Raw genomic sequence first — 6,243 nt, forward strand, 5'->3', positions numbered from 1 at the left:
AGTACTCAGAAAGGTCTTGCTGCAGTAGAAAGGGACAATTATTCCTAGCCTTATGACTGCTCTGTCCCACATAACAATCATCAAGAGCAAGACCTGAAAGGATCAAACTGTTTCCAAGTAACATAACTGCATTCCAGGGACATAAATATATATTTTAGGAATATAAAAATATCAGCCAATGAATAATGTAAAATCCACAAAGTCCAGCATTCAATAAAAAAATTAGGCATGCAAAGAAAGAAAGAAATGTAGTGGAAAATCAAGAATAGATCAATCAATAAAAATCCACTAAGAACTAGTAAAGCTGTTAGAAAATTTACATAAGGACAGATATTAAAACAGTAACTTATTACTGTATTAGATATGCCTTAAAAGATTGACAAATATTTAATGTATAAAAACATGACATAAATAAAAAGTAGAGCCCTGAGTGGTGTGGCTCAGTGGATTGTGTGCCTCAGTGGATTGCAGTGGACTGCAAACCAAAGGGTTACCAGTTTGACTCCCAGTCAGGGCACATGCCTGGGTTGCGGGCCAGGTCCCCAGTAAGGGGCACATGAGAGGCAACCACACATTGATGTTTCTCTCCCTCTCTTTCTTCCTCCCTTCCCCCCTCTCTAAAAATAAATAAATAAATAAAATCTTTACAAAAATAAATCTCTCTAAAAATAAATTAATCAAAAAATTTTAAAGTAGAGATGAAAACTACAATAATACATCAGGAGAAATTACCCACATCTGTGCCAAAATTTTCAAAAATTTTATAGGTGTTATCTACCTTCTTTTCCACTAAATTCCTTAAGATTTTGCAATCGTATATTTTGTTTGTTGGTTGGTTGGGTTGTTGGTTGGTTGGCTGGTTTTATCCTCTACTCATTGCAACATCTGGGTCATCTTTTTGTCCATTACTGTTGACTTTCCTTTCATGAGTGTGGGTCATAATTTATTATTTTTATAATTTTTAATTGAGTTCTGGATGTTTATCTCAACTCAGTGGAATTAAAGTAAATTATATCTATCTTCAGAAAATTACATCTCTCTTCTGACAGTGTGCTAGAGAAGGGGATGGTTTGATGTGTGGCAAGGTCCTATTGCTTTGGACTTTTGCATATTTAGTTTGATTCAGTTTCAAAAGTAGGATCAAAATTTTATCATGAATGTTAGCCAAAGTGGGAGAAATGTTTTTAACTTTCTGACAGGCAATTAAGATGTAATGTATGTTCTGGCAGAACCAACCCTATACCCAGATTTGAAAGCATGCTCTTTATAAGCAATGAAACCTTAACCTCCCAAGTTTCAGCTGTCTAATCCACAAACTGGATTTATTAATATCTCTATAGTAGGATGGGTACAAGGAATCAAGGAGGCAAGAGTTTTAAAGTGCTTAAGAGAGTATGTGGCTCCTAAAATTTGGCAAATGAGTAAATAGAATTCTAAACTTAGGCTGTCAGACACCAGTGCTGTATTCTTAGAGTCTTGGAGAATTGTGGAGGCAGGCTGTGGACATAGCCCCAGATGCTAAGGTATATGGTGGATGCCAAATTATACCATCCTCGGGGAGAATTCAATCCTACAAAGCTAGTAAGTTTTATATTCAAGTATTTAAATACAGAACTTCTTGAAAATGATCAATTTGAATATATTGGTGGTGGGAAAGAGCTTATGGAAGCCACACTATTGTGACAACCACAAGAAACCCATTCCATCTGGCACAGCTTTCCCCATGAACAAAATGAGGAAAATGGATCAGATGGGCAAAACTGTAGAACCTGCTGAAAGGCACTTAAAAAGAGAAAATAATTGGCTAATTTTTTCAACTTTGTGAGACCTTGACTTTTGATAAATTATTTAATAACTACAGGGATTATACACTTGAATCCCCCTCAAACAATTAACTAGCTGTAAATCCAGTTTGAAAAAGTTGTTATGTATGTGTGTGTGTCTATACAAAACAGTGTGAGTGAAAATTAAACTTTTGAAGTCAAACTTTCCTAGATCTCAATCACCAGCTCTAGAGCACACTATCTACATAACATTAGACACATGAGTTCACATCTCAGTCTCAATTTCTTTATATGTAGAGTGAGGATAATGGCAATAATAATACTCAGGTAAGTCTGATAGTGCCATGGCAAATAAGATAAACCGCATAAAATGTGATATATAAAAATATGCAGTGTAAATGCTTAATAAATGTTAGATTTTAGTATGGAAGTAAGGAGTGCCATCTATAATTTGGGATGAGGTACATATCTGGAAAGTGTATATGTATGTAATCCATATGTTTAAATAAAATAGAATTTTATTTAAAGGCCAGGTTTTAAATATTAAATATACAGTATAAAATATTTATATTTTTGTGTAAATGGGCCAACTTAATATTAAAGGATGCAATGATTTAATTTACATAGTAGTTTTCAAAGGAATTAGCTGTTCACTGCAATTTAGTACTGACCTCCCTCTATGGATATAAACACAGCCATAGCCTAAATCTACATTTTTGCCAATGGTTACTTATCTATTATTATTATTATTATTATTATTATTATTATTATTATTATTATTATTATAAACATTCATTCTTTTCACATAATTTACCTAACCTTATTTTTATATTCTTGTTTGACTAAGTTTTCCAGGTTCTAAAAGTATGTAATGATTATGTAAGAATAGTGTCCAGTCATCCTGAATTCTAACTCCAGGATGACTGGGGGCTACAGAGAAATCAAATTCTGAAAAAGACAAACATTTGATGTTTTTATATTTCCATGGACTTAAAGAATTGCCTCACAGAAATCATACTTAAACTGTAAGTTAACTAAAAAGAAATGGAAACTATTAGAAGATAATTATATAAAGAGGTCAGCAGAGTATGACCATTGGTAAATTTATATTTACTATTAGCTTTCATTTTTTAAGTTAGTTTAAACTTTCATTTTCAGGGTGCCAATTTTAAATAGTTTTATTTAAGACATCCACTTTATAATAAGTGCTTATAAAGTGCATCAATTTTTTCCCTGTGCACACAGTCCATGTTCAAGTATCAAGAATGCTCAGTTTTATTATACAACAGTTCAACTTTTAAAACTGCCATGTCCTGGCTGGTGTAGCTCAGTGGATTGAGCGTGGGCTGGGAATCAAAGTGTCCCAGGTTTGATTCCCAGCTAGGGTACATGCCTGGGTTGCAGGCCATAACCCCCAGCAACCGCACATTGATGTTTCTCTCTCTCTATCTATCTCCCTCCCTTCCCTCTCTAAAAATAAAAAATAAAAATAAATTTAAAAAATTAAAAAAAAACCCTGCCATGTAATTTGCTTCAAATCTGAGTTTTTCAATGTTTGGTGTGGAACAATGTTAAATCTATGCAAGAGGTTGGCTTTATCAACCCCTTCATTGATGGGCCCAGAGGAGGCACCCCCAGATTGGAGGGGCTCTACACCCAGGGAGGCCCCAGGCATTGCTCTTAGCATGCCTCCTACACTCCGATACACCTTAGTGATGACTGGGTTGCAGACTTTTTTCCAGCTCTTTCTGCTGATGTTTAAATTCTTCCTTTTCTGCAGCCTTATTCTTATCAAGCCAGTTGATGATTTCATTGCACTTGACAAGAATCTTCTGTCCTCATCACTGATACTGCTTTGAAGTTTTTTTTTTATCTTCAACATTTGCTTTCATGGTGAATGCATATGAGTCAAGTGAGTTTTTGGAAGACACCTTGTCTCACTGTTTCTCATCTTCAGCCTTGTACTTCTCAGCTTCCTGGACTACGCACTCAATGTCTTCCTTGCTCAGGTGACCCTTGTCATTAGTGATGGTCATCTTGTTCTCTTTTCCTGTACTCTTATCCACAGCAGAGACATTAAGGATGCCATTGAAATCTATATCAAAAGTGACTTCAATATGAGGAATGCCATGAGGTGCAGGAGGTGTGCCTGTGAGTTCAAACTCGCCAAGCAGGTTGTCATCCTTGGTCATGGCACGCTCACTGTCATAAACCTGAATGAGCACACCAGGCTGGTTCTCAGGGTAGGCAGGGTGAAAGTCTGTTTCTGGTTGGTAGGAGTGCAAGTATTACACCTAATGAGGACAGTCATGACTCCACCAGCAGTCTCAATGCTGAGGGAAAGAGGAATGACATCCAACAGCAGAAAATCTTGAACATTTTCAGATTTGTCTCCAGATAGGATGGTTGCCTGGATAGCTGCACCATAAGCATCAGCCTCATCAGAGCTGATGCTTTATTCAGCCCTTTTCCATTGAAGAAGTCCTATGGGACTTTCTGAATCTTGGGGATATGAGCAGAACCCCCCACCAGGACAGTATCATAAATCTGGGATTTGTCAAGCTTGGCATCCCAAAGGGCTTTCTTTACAGTGTCCAGAGTGCCATGAAAGAGGTCAGTGTTTAATTCTTGAAATCAGAGATGGTCAATAGAGGTATAGGAGTCAATTCCTTCATAGGGTGAATCAATCTCAATACTGGCCTGGGTCTTGGAAGAGAGAGTACACTTAGCATATTCACAAGCAGTATGAAAGTGATGAATAGCCCGCTTATTTTCACTGAGATCCTCATTGTCCTTGCACTTGAACTCTGCAATGAAATGGTTGCCCATTTGGTTGTCAGTCTTCCACACCTAAGTAGATGTCACCAACTATAGATTTGACCTCAAAGTTTCTATCTTCAATTGTGAGCACTGACACATCAAAAATGCTACCTCCCAAGTCAAAGATAAGCACATTTGTTTCAGCTCCAACCTTTTGTTTAAGCCATAAACAATAGCAACAGCAGTTGGCTCATTGATGATTCTAAGTACATTGAGACCAGCAATAGTTCCAGCATCTTTGGTAGTCTGACACTGAGAATCACTGAAGTAGGCAGGTACTGTGAAGAGAGCATTGGTTAACAGTCTTTCCAAGGCTTCTGTGATTTCCTTCATCTTTGTCAAAACCATAGATGACAGTTTTTCTGGATAGAAACTTTTGTCTTTCCCTTGTATTCTACTTGGACCTTGGGCTGGACAGTATCATTCACCACCATGAAAAGCCAATGCTTCATATTAGATTGGACAAGAGCATCATCGGATCTATGTCCAATTAAGCATTTGGCATAAAAAAAAAACATGTTGGTAGAATTCATTAGAACCTGATTCTTTGCAGCATCACTGATTAATCATTTGGTATCAGTAAAGGTAACATAACTTGGGGTGGTTTGTATTTCCTAATTGTTGGCAATTATTTCTATTTTTCCATGCTGGAAGACACCCACACAGAAGTAGGCAGTGCCAAGATCAAAGCCAAGTGTAGTTTCCCTAGACATGGTTACTTGAGTGTGCACACAGCTCCCAAAGACCTGGATCAGAATGGCTGTCCTGTGCTCAATCTAAACTTTCATTTTTAAATGCATTTTGGACTTACTGTAATCAACAGAAAGGAGAAAATATAGTAATATAGAAAGTATAGACTTGAGAAAGTTATCTAACAACATAGGTTGAATGTGTTTCCTATTCCATCTAGTATACTTGTAGACTGACTTTTATCTTTGATTTTCCAGAAAGACTAACTTAGACAGAAAATGTTGTTATCAACAATTGTTTTGCTAGGATAGCAGGTTTGGAAGTCAAAGAAAATGAATTCACACAAATATGTGATGAGGACCCCAGCTCATGGGGTCCACAGCATTGTGGCTGAGACAAAACAAATTCACATGGACTACTGGAGGTAGTGGAGGAAAAGGGATGGCACAGCCACTCTCGCAAGAGGAGAACATCTTGACCCTTGCCTTGACAAGCTTTTATTGCTTTTCTGGGCACATTACATTGAGGATGGTCCTCATTTACCATATTTTTTGGACCATAAGATGCACCTAGGTTTTAGAGGAGGAAAATAGGAAAAATAATTTTGAAGCAAAAAATGTGGTGAAATATTCAATAACATAAATAACATAATATTTCACCAATGTAAATGTAAACAGAATTCAACAGCAGCATTAACAACCATTATTCCTCCCAGATTGGGGGAGGTTGCATTTTATAGTCCAAAAAATACGGTACTATGCACAGCTTCACTTTAGGTGGTTACCTCTTACAGAAAACAAAGGAGAGGATGTTGCTAATTACATCAAAAAAGAAGGATATTTGCAAATGCAAAGGGAAAAGCTGAACTGGTTACACTGGTCCTTGGAAGGTTTAGCGTAGATTTTAGGAAGTTACTTCAAAGATGCAGTAAACATTTTCTGCCTCAATT

At 36.8% G+C, this 6,243-nt stretch overlaps 1 pseudogene; it reads right to left on the minus strand.

Moving 5' to 3' along the window:
- Window positions 1–3,721: 3,721 nt before the first annotated feature.
- LOC123805425 lies at window positions 3,722–5,317 on the minus strand (annotated as a pseudogene).
- Between the last annotated feature and the right edge of the window lie 926 nt (window positions 5,318–6,243).

Source organism: Phyllostomus hastatus, unplaced genomic scaffold, assembly GCF_019186645.2.
Source record: "Phyllostomus hastatus isolate PE091 unplaced genomic scaffold, TTU_PhHast_1.1 phas_scaffold_317, whole genome shotgun sequence".
NCBI lineage: Eukaryota > Metazoa > Chordata > Mammalia > Chiroptera > Phyllostomidae > Phyllostomus > Phyllostomus hastatus.